Source organism: Notolepis coatsorum (assembly GCF_963971535.1).
Source record: "Notolepis coatsorum genome assembly, chromosome: 1".
NCBI classification, from domain to species: Eukaryota; Metazoa; Chordata; class Actinopteri; order Aulopiformes; family Paralepididae; genus Notolepis; species Notolepis coatsorum.
The window spans coordinates 109,767,995-109,781,159 of NC_140165.1; positions in this window are offsets into that span (position 1 = coordinate 109,767,995).

Genomic DNA, 13,165 nt, shown 5'->3' on the forward strand with positions numbered 1-13,165 from the left:
GGCCCGGGTAGCCTAGCTAGCATGGCGGGGCTAGCCAAGCCAGCCGGCGGGTCCCTGGTGATCTCGACGTCCTGTGTCGCTCTGTGTCCCCTGGTTGTAAGCTCTCTGCCTCTCGCATCTCGCCTCATCTGCAGGGGCTTCGGTGAGGGCATGTCGCCGCCTGCTGGCCGGTTGGTGCATCCGCTGGCTGTTGTGAAATCTGCGTGGATGTTGTTGATGTTGCTGTCGACGGCCGGCGTCGATGTGAGGAGGAGCCGTTGATTCTTCGCCTGTCGGCGTGTTAAAACCGGTCCCGGGTTTTGGTGAATGTCACCCGACAGGAGCAAGTATAATAGAAACATAGATTTTCTATTAAACTGGCCTGTCGGGGGTAGTTTCTTTCGGTCCGGGTTTGCTGTTAAGACTCTGTGAACAGCTGCTATTCCAATCGCTGGGTGTTTTTGCTCCGAGCCTTTCAGCAAGTAAAAGTCACAATGGGACTGTTTATTTGCGCCTTCTTTACTTTCCACTTCTGTCTGGAGTTGATTCAGTGGTGAGTTGATGTACAAGTCCATAATCCACAGGAGTGAAAGTAAAAAATGCGCAAAATACCTTGTCGATCTGTAGCGTTTGTTTTGCCGGGAGCTGTTTGAAATGCGATTGTCCATGTCGAAGCCGGATGTGTAAAGTTAGTCCTGCAGCCCCTTAAACATTTTCTTTGTTTCATTTCCATGTTGTACTGTATATTCTCTCTCCAAGTAGTTGAATGGCGCTGCCATTATCAGTCAGGAATCTCAGGAATAGTAAACAAAACACGCCCCCAGCATAGCGTTTCCTCGCAGCCAGGCAGACAGGATATGAGGATAATAATAATAATAATAATAATAATCACTACCGCTCGCTATCAATCTACGCCGTATATAACGCAAATAACGCAGTGACGAACCATTCAGTAAGTCCATTCAGCGTTACTGAATTTGAAAAGTAATGCGTTAGAGTACTATTTATCGCAAAAAGTTACTTCGTTACTGTAATGCGTTACTTTGTAACGCGTTAGTCCCAACACTGCCTGTACCATGTCTTCTAGTCAGTGATGGGAATAACAGTGTTATAAATAACGGCGTTACTTTTTTCAGAGACGATTAATCTAATTGATTACTCTTCCAATCTTAATAACGCTGTTACCGTTACTGCCAAGAAATGCGCTGCGTTACTATGATTAAAGCAGTTTTTTTCATCAGACGGTCTCAGTCTGATGAGATGGCCATGTGCATTCTGCAAAGACCAGCCCCGCTCTGCCTCTGATTGGCTCTGATCATCACCCTGACATTCTTATTCGCTGAATGACGGGGTAAACAAAATAGCCATGTGCAACTGAGCATCAACTTCAGGCTAAACTGAAACTTAAAAGGATATTCAGTGGATCTTCCACTTATAATGTAAATTAGCCCTGGGTTCTTTGAATTGACTGTCGGCGAGGTGAGCAGCAGAGATGAGACACGAGTCAGATGTGGCAGTCTCCAGTTTACTGAACTCTCACAGGACGATAGATCACAATCTGGACTCCAGGCATGTACCTCCACGCAGGAAGAGCACAGTTGCACAGAAGCCCCGATAATACAGAAGTCAGCTCATTTATACATTTGTTGTTGGACACACCTCTTTCTGGTTTGATGATTGATAGCTGTCACCGTCATCGTTGAGGACAAAGAGAATATGAGCGGGAATGGAAGATACGAGGGAGGGGGATTCCGGGGGATTTTCAGTACATGCTTCCTCGTAGAGGTGGGGGCTTGAGCTAAATGAGCCATCTGCAGTCCCCCGGTTGTGGGGGCCTGCATGTCTGTGTGTATATGAGTGCTCATTGTCCTACCCTAGTCATTACTCTTTAAGTCCGTGCTCATCATGACACTTGAGGCAGATCATTGAGAGTTCGAAGCAATTATGCTTGTATGTAAGTGCGCGCAAGCTATGTGTGTGTGTGTGTACGTGAGTGTGTGTGCGTGTGCGCGTCGGAAGAGGAGGCTAGTAATGACTTAGTGGAGGAGATGTGTGGTGTGTGTGAGGGAGGCCTAGGGCCATGTGTGTCTGAGACTATCTGTGTGTATGTGTTTGTAAGTGTGTATGAGTGTGCGTTGTGTGTAAGGGAGACATGTGTATGTGTGTGTGTGTGAGGCTATCCGTGTGTATGTGTTTGCAAGTGTGTGCAAACTATGTGTGTGTGTGTACGTGAGTTTCTGTGCATGTGAGGGAGGCCTAGAGCCATGTGTGTGTGTGCAAGACGGACCGTGCCCATGTGTGAGAGGGACGCCTGCACCAAGGGTCAGCAGGTCACATGCAGGGAAGAGGAGGACACACAGACACACAGACGCCAGGCCCCATTAGGCATATTATACATTATGGCCTTTAGATATAAGACATTACCAGACATTATGAACTGAAAAACCTATCATCCCACCTCTTGCAGAGACAAGTCGCATTTCTTTCCTCTCTCCCAAGGCCTTCAAGGCCGTTCCTACCGCCGCCTCTACTGCTCCATGGAGCCCGACGCTGCTATGCCCTGCTTCGTGCCGGTGGCCGGACTATACTCAAATCAACTCTAAATGGATCTAATCAGTGGATTGCATATTTTCTTCAAGAAGCAGAATAAGGCTAACCCTCTCTGCCTATTGGGACATCATAATCGGGTTACCAACTTGAAGACGTGGTCATTTTTGGATTATCGAAGCTTTTGGACTGCAATAAGAAGATTTTGGATCTGTTTACCGCGCACAGGATCTACCAAAATGAACTGATAAGACACTTGGACACTTGGACTAATAATGCATTCAGTCATTTGGACGGAGTTGTTAAAACTCACTCCACTCAAATCAATAGAGTTATATTCCACTCTATTCAAATCAAATTTAAAGGGACGTGGCTGGGATAAATTGTGCCAGTCAGTCAGCCAAAACAAATTCCTGGACCAAGGTCGAACCGAGAGCTCTGGAGTCGAAGGCCCTCTGGGAGATAAGAGTGGCGAGCGGCTTCCCCACCCGCAATCCCTAGTCCCCCCCCCCCCCTTCCTCTGCATTGGCGCTGCACTGTCGGCTGCCTCGTGTGAGGGAGACCTCCCCCACCCAGGACTTGGCTTGTGCACTCCCCCCCACCCCCCCCCCCCCTACAGCCCTGTAACAACCCCAACCCACTCCCCCCTCCTTCCGTAAATGGCGCTGCCTATGACGGCTGCCAGTCTGTTTGCGGTGGTGAATATGCATATGTTTGTCTCAAGGCTCTGTACCATTATTACTATCTAAAATGTAATAATTGTGGAATATTACTGTAATGAGCTGTATGTGTATGATCCAAGCGTCCTATGATCCTCATAGGAGCATAACAGAAAAAAGCATTCCATGTGAAGGTATTCTGTATCTTTGCATGTCAACTAATAAAGAAACTTGAACTTGAAACTTGAAATCTATCACCCTACAAAAGGGTATGACAGTAGTTTTGATGGTTTATCCCTTTCAGTCCCCCTTTGTCATAATCAATAATTATGACACAAATATCAACCATCAAACACACATCAAAACATGCACTAAGTATGGACCTGTCAAAAAGGCCAAAACTCAACCAAAATCGAAGGTCAGGAACAAATACAGTACATTTCTGGACATATATCTACGTATGGGATGACCACCAATACTATCATCAATACAGTGCAGGTGTGGGAGTCCAGTAGAACGAAGCAGAGTCGTAGCAAAACCTCCTCGCGTGTCGGAGATCACAGTCCGTTACATGTGGCAAATAGACGGTCCAGAGGTCACCCAGTCCCTGATCCCCTGCACAGTCAGTGGGGGAAAGATGTCCTTTGAGACGACTGCCTCCATCTCGCCAGTAGAGTCTAGTGTCTTTAGACAGGAGGGACCGTAGATGGGCAGGGGATGGAACGGACCAGAAGGGGAGAGAGTGGAGGGCCGTACCGGGTGAACCGTCTTCTTTTTTCTTTTTCACTCCAATCGTCCATCTTTTAACACACATCATCAACTCTGCCACCATGCGATTACCGGGCTCTGCTCCTCCGGGCTAATTGCCAGAGGTCACACATCAGATCAACACTGTGAAATTTATTTATAAAAAACATTTATACAATATAGACCCAGGAAACAAGGTTTGAGGGCAACAATTCCAACAGTGTTCAAAATGCATCGCCATAACTTTATAGAGGAATAGAAAAAAGAAATTGACATCAAATTGACATTAACCTCATTTCACCAGGATTTTTTTAAATATGGAAGAAATGCTTGACACTCGATTTTAAAATATGGAAAAGATGCTTACTATTTATTCCAACTAGATTATACTCTAAAACAGTTCAGTCACATTTCATTTATTTCAATCAGATTATACTTTAAAACAGTTCAGTCACATTTTGCACAATTTCAATCAATTTAGGCCTTCTCATTTTTCTCATTCTATTATTCTAATATTCTTATTTCAATTCATTATTTCAATTCATTATTTCAATTGTTGATTCCACTCACACACCCACCCTTGAGACTGTGAATTCAACAGTCTCAACTCCAATCTTCAGCAGTCTTCAGCAGGCCATCAGGTAGAGAGCGCCGAACGACACACTCTCAAACGAGTTGTTCATCTCAGTCGTTCAGTCATCCCCTATTACCAACACAATTTAGCCCCACCAATACTTCAACCCCCAGAGGACACTGTATCATACTAGTTTCCAGTCCGATGTTCTCAGACTCCTGTTGTCGGCCCCTCCTCCTCAATTTGGTACCAATCAGCCCTACATTTTCAGGCACCATCGAGCCTCAGCTCGTGGCATATCTTCCAGGCTCACGCGAACGTAACCGTGGTCATCTGAACTCACCTCAAGGCATTTTCTACCCCAAGATCAGTTCGTTATCACCGCCAGTTCCTGGTTCCCAACTCGTCCTCTTTTTGAGGTACGCACAGGAGAAGGGCCTTGGTATGGCCTTCAGCACGACTACAGCGTCCCCCAGGAGTCTGGCTACCATAACCAGTACCCCATTTTGATAAAATTCCCCCCATATTCGTAAGGAAATAGACGACAGCTGAACGTTCTAATGTACATACTCATCGTCTACTCGCTCAGCTTGCCGTGGTTGCTCAGTCACCCCCACCCGACAGCCTGTTGAAGAAACAAATCACAACAGAACACCTCAGCTTACTCAACAACCACAAGCAGATTTCAATTCATCTAGACACTTTTTATGAGAAAACCCATTGATTGAAACATATACAAAATGTGTAAAGAACCACTCAACTTTCAGACTTCCAGTCCTGGCTCATCGGCGTCACTCTCCGCGCTCATTATCACCCATATCACAAATGAAACAATTAAAAAGAGAGGACAAAATCAAAAGACAAAATTAAAAGACAAAATTAAAAGACAAAACATATACTTCAACAAAACATGCAGTAATTGACTCCTCGACAAACACTCACTCAGTCAAAAAGTCGAAGGAAATAGGAACCCAAAAACAGCATAGAACACAAAAAACAGTCTCCTGACGCTGGTACATCAGGTGGGTAGGGGGTATATGGACAGGGGCCATCCCTGGACCACTGACCACACAAGAAACAGTCTCCTGATCCTGATGGGGGGTAATCCCGCGGTTCATTACCCCGCCCCCTTAGTACGCTCTGCCCATTTAACAAATCGTTTACTCGCCTTAATCCTCTCTCGACTACCATGTCTACCCATCTTGAATGTGTGGCCAATAACACGTGTCCCACGCTACCTGGATCACAGGCTTCCCACCTCTGTAACACTCGTTCAGTCATCTTTCTTAACCGTTGCGCTGAGTTTGAGGAGGGAGAGAGAGAGAAAAAGAAAAGGAGAGAGAGAAACAAGAGAGAGATAGATAGAGAGAGAGACAGAGAGAAAGAAAAAGTGAGAGAGTGAGTGAGTAAGTGGTGGAGAATGAGAAAGAACGAGGGAGAGAGAAAAAAGGGAGAGAGAGAGCTTAGTTAAGGTTTCAGTTAGTGAGAGAGTAAATGTGAGAGGGAGAGAGAGTGAAAGAGAGAGAGAGTGAGTGAGAGAAAGTTTAGTTTGGGGTGTGAGTGAATGTGAGAGAGTGAGCGAGGGGAGAGAGAGAGAGGTAGAAAGAGAGAGGTAGAGAGAGAGAGGTAGAGAGTGAGAGAGAGAGAGAGAGAGAGAGAGAGAGAGAGAGAGAGAGAGAGAGAGAGAGAGAGAGAGAGAGAAAGAGAGAGAGAGAGAAAGAGAAAGGGAGAGAGAGAGCTTAGTTAAGGTGTCAGTTAGTGAGAGAGTAAATGTGAGAGGGAGAGGGAAAGTGAAAGAGAGAGAGAGTGAGTGAGAGAGAGAACGTTTAGTTTTGGGGTGTGAGTGAATGTGAGAGAGAGGGAGAGAGAGAAAGAGAGTGGGGGGAGAGAGAGAGGCAGAAAGAGAGAGGCAGAGAGAGAGAGAGAGAGAGAGAGAGAGAGAGAGAGAGAGAGAGAGAGAGAGATAAAGAGAGAGAGAGAGAGAGAGAGAGAGAGAAAGAGAAAGGGAGAGAGAGAGGGAGAGTACAAGTAAAAAAGAATATCGTTCAGACAAAGGCCACAGGTAGGTGAATGCTAAGTGTAGAACTCTGTACACCTGTGTCCACCATGGGAGTGAATGTGAGAGATAGAGGGAGGGAGAGAGAGAAAGAGAGATAGACAGAGAGAAATAGAGAGTGAGAGAGTCAGTGAGAGAGTGAGTGTCAGAAAGTTAAGTTTGGGGTGTGAGTAAACGCGAGAGAGAGGGAGAGAGAGCGGGGGGAGAGAGAGAGAGAGGTAGAAAGAGAGAGGTAGAGAGAGAGAGGTAGAAATAGAGAGAGAGAGAGAGAGAGAGAGAGAGAGAGAGTGGTAGAAAGAGAGAGGTAGAGAGAGAGAGAGAGAGAGAGGTAGAAAGAGAGAGAGAGAGAAAGAGAGTGGGAGAGAGAGAGGGGGGAGAGAGGCAGAGAGGCAGAGGGGGGGAAAGAAAGAGACGATTTTGTTCGAGTAGCCTCCCACAAGCGCCTGTTCCCTTGAGTTACACTTCTCAGGGCAAAGGTCAATCCCAGCCCTGTTCAACAAGTATGGAGAGGGAGGCGGGGGCGGGGATTTGAGAGGGAGAGAGAGAGAGTGAGAGAGAGTGAGAAAGAATGAAAGAGAGAGAGAGAGATAGAGAGAGAGGAAGAGAGGGAGAGAGAGTGAGTGAAAGAGAGAACTAGTGAAAGAGAGAGAGAGGGATGAATACACAGCAACCAGTTCACGCTCACCGAACACAGGTCATGACTCTGTTTGCGAGAATGGGCCGGCTCGCTGTATTTCGGCACCACGGAGGGAACAGCTCCTGCACCACTCAGCGAGCGTGCAGTCTCCTTGTCTGTGAGCCCCTCGAGAGAGGGAGAGAGAGAGAGAGAGAGCAGACGTGCTTCCTCTCTCATCGCATCAGTCCACACAAAAATAGTAGAAAGCGCTATAGTCTAGGAATAATTGACAACCAGCATCAATCCAAACTAGGAACAAAATAACGCACTGGCTTTGTATCCCTTGATGAATATTCATTTAGCCACTCGACTCAAAAGGAAACACATGGCTTACATCATATAGAATTGCATACACTTACACATTATTAATTCAACACCCAAATATCAGAATCCAACCCATAAATAGCTTCCTCGCTATTTTATAAACCACATCATGAATAGCTTCCTAGTACCACTTTCCTCCTATATAAAAGTGCCCGTGACGACGAGAGGCACTTGGAAAGGTGCTATTATACCACCACACCCTGTAATGTCATACCTCTGGATAAAGAAAACAAAAAAAATTATGAATTTCCATGTATAGATTGCACAGCCATGTGCCTCACACCACATGTGTTCCAGAGACAATATTCATGTCATCACAGATATCAGCAGACGCAGGTACATTTCCTCATTAAAATGACAATCCTATTCTAAATTTGGAATGGCCAATTGCAGAAATTACTAAAGGATTCTGCTCACCCTTTGTCATTGAAGAAAAGCACCAGCGTCCGTCAGTCGATCTGCTGCACTCAGCCGACAGTTGGTCCCAGGATGAGCACAGAGGGGATAAACAGAAGAACAACCGAAAAAGAAAAAGAGAGAGAGAAAAAAAGAAAACAGATTATGACCTATGCATCCTGTGTTCTCACCCTAGACTCTAGACAAAAATCTTAAATTTGGAATGTTCAATTTGCCTATAAATTTGCGTCTGCTCACCTTTTTATCAATGTCCGATCAATCAATCTCAGCGGTTGGCCTCCAATTAAAAGGATATTCAGTGGATCTTCCACTTATAATGTAAATTAGCCCTGGGTTCTTTTAATTGACTGTCGGCGAGGTGAGCAGCAGAGATGAGACAAGGAGTCTTTACTGAACTCTCACAGGACGATAGATCACAATCTGGACTCCAGGGCCCTCATTTATCAATTTTTCTTAGAAAATGTTCTATTTCCATACTTAGGCACAGAATTTAGAATGTGTGCACGCACAAAAAAAACGGGATTTATCACACGTGCGTACACAGGTCCTACACACCTATCACCTTGCTCTATACGCTGAGGCTCGTGCACACTTTCACGTATTTGCATACCAGAACCGCCCCGATTAACCATATACGGTAATGGAACACCCCCATGAAATGTGGAAAAGTGGACTAACCCGAGCGAACTCTGAGAGACTTCACTGAGAGCGAGATTGATCACCGAGGTCCAACCAACAAATTGAACGTATAAGCCGGGAGCCAAGGATGTTGACTGACCCAGTCCTGCTACAGAACCAGCACATTGACAGAAATAAATGACAAGATGACCCGACATTAAGCACTGTAATGACTGAAATTAAATCAATTTCAGCAGGCCAACTCTGCACTCTACAATGCCTATTATGTGCGCTCGTCATGAGCCTGTGGTACTTCTGGTCAGAGTCATTATGGCTTCAGTGGATAACCCTGATCTGCATTGTGATGTTTTAGATACCCCAGTAATAACATTACAATTGAATTAAATACAATTAGGCCTGAATGAGACTCCGGCCACCGGCACATTATCAGCCAAAATGCGCATTGCGGATTATCTGTACATTGACCGAGTGGAATCCCGTTCACATTACTGGATTTGTTTATTGATGGAGCAAACTGAGAGATTGTTCACAGAGGCGCTGCCGAACCAAGATATAATATGATGTGTATAATATAATGTGTGTAGAGGCATATGATACAATCTATTTTGTTGTTGGTATTGGGTAGCTTATATGAATTACATATAATAGCAGCCAGCCTACATTATGCAACAGTAATTTGCGCATATAACACACAGCCCTGCGAAGCCTGCATACAGTAAACTAACTTGATCATTAATCTAGCTGTTGTATCTTTACGCTTATGAAAACATTAAATAATATGTATAGGCTATAGGCCGTCGCTTTAGCCTATATTCTCAAATGGCTATCCGAGTCCTCGATATCCTCGCGGACGGACCAGTATACCTTTATATCATATCATATTCATATTCATATCATAGTTTACTCTATCAGCCTACCAGCATGTAATACGTTCTTTGTTAGAATTCAACTCGTTATTATTTTGCGCATAGATTGCAGAAATACAGGAACGTTTTGATTTAGGCTTTGACATTGTAAAACTGTTTGTAAGTGTGTATGAGTGTGCGTTGTGGGTAAGGGAGACATGTGTATGTGAGGCTATCCGTGTGTATGTGTTTGCAAGCGTGTGCAAACTATGTGTGTGTACGTGCGTTTGTGTGTGTGTGAGGGAGGCCTAGAGCCATGTGTGTGTGTGCAAGACGGACCGTGCCCGTGTGTGAGAGGGACGCCTGCACCAAGGGTCAGCAGGTCACATGCAGGGAAGAGGAGGACACACAGACACACAGACGCCAGGCCCCATTAGGCATATTATACATTATGGCCTTTAGATATAAGACATTACCAGACATTATGAACTGAAAAACCTATCATCAAATCTATCACCCTACAAAAGGGTATGACAGTAGTTTTGATGGTTTATCCCTTTCAAACTGAAACAGTATATAAGTAGCACAGCAACTTCTGACTCAGCGCTTACTGCAGCAGAGAATGAGAACATAGTAGAAAACATTCAGTCAGGACTGTGCTACTGGCGGTGCACCTTGTAGGGTTAACCACGTATTTAATGAGAGTGTTTGTGATGTGATCAGCTGTGATGTTATGTGATCAGCTGTGATGTTGTGCATGTTGTCATATCAACATGTTTGTGTTGCAGACTCTCCCCTGCCGGCTATGGAAGAAAATCACGCTCTTCTGCCAGCTGTCAACATCAGACATGTTGTTGTGCTGCTGGCTGCAGTGCTGGCTGCAGTGCTGACCTACACTGCCATCTATTGCTACTACAAGGTACTGCACATATCTTTATACTACAGTATGATGTCATCCTACTGTCTGTTTCTTCATGCAGAGAGAGCTGTAGTCCAGTTAGTGAGAGTCTGTTGCTGCTATGTCTCTCCAGGCTCGCATGAGGAAAATGCTGAGAAGAGAGGAGAGTGTGCACTACTGCAGTGGTTCCCAAACTGTGGTGCGCGCACCCCTTGTGGTGCACGAGCGCCCTCTAGGTGGTGCGTGACATGAAAAGGCTAATGGTGGTAAAAAAATATATATATATATTTTTTTTTACAATAAAATTTCATTAAAATCTTAGTCAAACCTTTAGTATTATGGATATTAAACATGCTGGCAGAGTACATGCATCCATGTTGTCGTGAACATTTTAATTAAATAAATAAATTCCCTATCCATAGTCGCCGTGGGAAGAGATAAAATAAAAAATTTAATTAAATAAATTCCCTACCTACTCATGGCCTTAACTGACAACCAACAGGAACCAAACAATATTTTATTTTATGCCTAATAAATATAACTAATATACATTATTTCAAATGGGGATTTTCACTGTGTAAATCATGAAATTCAAGAAACGTTTTAATAAAAAACGTACGTTTTAATAATAATAATAATAATAATAATAATAATAATAAACAATAATGTCTCGGGCGTGTCTGACACAGGTGTGCTTCATCTGTGCACGGAGACCAGCAAAAAAAAATTCTAACAGAAACCCATTGGGGGGTGCGTCAGCTAGGTCGGGAGGTGACAGGGGGTGCACGGCCAAAACAGTTTGGGAACCGCTGCTCTACTGCAACCTGCCTGGTCCCAGAGCTGAAGCCAGACGTGATTACTGCAACCTGCCTGGTCCCAGAGCTGAAGCCCGACGTAATTACTGCAACCAGCCTGGTCCCAGAGCTGAAGCCAGGCGCCTGGAGAAGGAGGAGGAGGCAGGAGCTCAGGGCTCAGTATAGGGTGGTTGTATGATGAAGAGGAGCTCAGAGTAGGATGGTTTTATGATGAAGAGGAGCTCAGAGTAGGATGGTTTTATGATGAAGATTTTTTTTTATTTGATTTTATTTTATTAAGGATCTCCATTAGCTGGTGCCATAGCAACCAGCTAGTCTTCCTGGGGTCCACACACAAAAAAACATACAAAAACAATTATTGTTGCAAGACAAAATTATTAAAAGTCAGTACTCAACAGACAATGCATAATGAGGCTAACAAATGAGCTAAAATTACATGTGAGCAAAGAAACTAAAAACTAAAAAACAAAACAAAAATACTTTACAGTGTTAAAATCTATTTCAGATTATTTTTTAAAGTTAATTTACTGTAAATGCAGCAGAGGTTTTGAGGCAGGTTATTCCAAAGCGTCAATGATCTCAAAATAAAAGATATCCTTAAAGCGTTAGTTTTTGACCTGGCAATTCAAGCTGTCCATTACTGGAACCTCTAGTGTAATTATGCACAGTATTACTAAAAACAATATGTTTATGTATAAAAACAGGAGTTTTACTGCTCATGACCGACTTGAACAGCACAAGTGTATTAAAAGACAACCTATTGTCAACCTTAAGCCAAGAGAGGCGGGCATGCATACGGCTCACATTAGACCTTAGTGAGCAGCCCAGTACCAACCGTGCTGCCCTGTTCTGGACCACCTGGAGCTTCCTGAGGTCACCACTGGCAGAAGAGGAGCTCAGGGCTCAGCGTAGGGATCATGGTTTTATGATGAAGAGGAACTCAGGGCTCAGAATAGGATGGTTTTATGATGAAGAGGAGCTCAGGGCTAAGAATAGGGTGGTTTAATGAGGAAGAGGAGCTCAGGGCTCAGAGTAGGATGGTTTTATGATGAAGAGGAGCTCAGAGTAGGGTGGTTTTATGATGAAGAGGAGCTCAGGGCTCAGGGCTCAGAGTAGGATCTCCAAGGAGCTCAGTTCACATCCAGATTGAACACTGGACTCCACTTCACTTAAGGCTTTGACAGAATGTTCCCAGAAATTTTCCCTTTGATACTGTGATATTCAGGTGATCTCCTTTATCACTAGTTTAAAAAAGCCTTGTTTAGGCGGCTGGGTGGCGCAGCGGGCAAGGCGCTCGTCACCAACGCAAGAGACACTTGTATCGAGCCCAGCTGTCACCGTTGCTTCCGGCTTGGCCGGCCGTCATACTAACACAATTGGCAGTGTTAGAGGGTGGGAAGCCGGTGGGTGGGTCTGGGTTGTTGTAAACAGCTGCCAGGTGAAAAGAAGCGGTGGGCTGGCTGGACATGTGTCAGAGGAAGCATGTGATAGTCTCCGCCCTCCCAGACCAACGGTAGGGGGTAGAGTGCGCAACGACCAGGAAGGGGATTGGGAATTGGCACAATGACTAACAGTGGGAGGGGAGAAAAATGGAAAAAAGGAGGAAAAAGATACAAAAACAAATAAATAAAAATTTAAAGACTTGTTTAGTCAGTCTTAGTATTAATGGTATTTTACTATCAAATGCTGCATGGGAGGAGAAGCCAGACAAATCCAGGCAACCTGAGGCGGCGACATTGAAATGTCAACAGTATATTGTTTGATTAAGTTAATTAATGTTTAATAATATTACATGTTTTATAAAAACAAATTAAGATGTATTATTATGTGTTAATAAGACTATATACGTGTTAGTAATAGCATCCTAAACACATTTATTGTTAGATTACAAAACAGTTATAAAAGAAAAAAAACGTGTTAACAATTGTGACCGCAGTGGTAAGAGACTCATGTATGGAAGTCAGATCAAGAGAAAATGTATTAAATGTT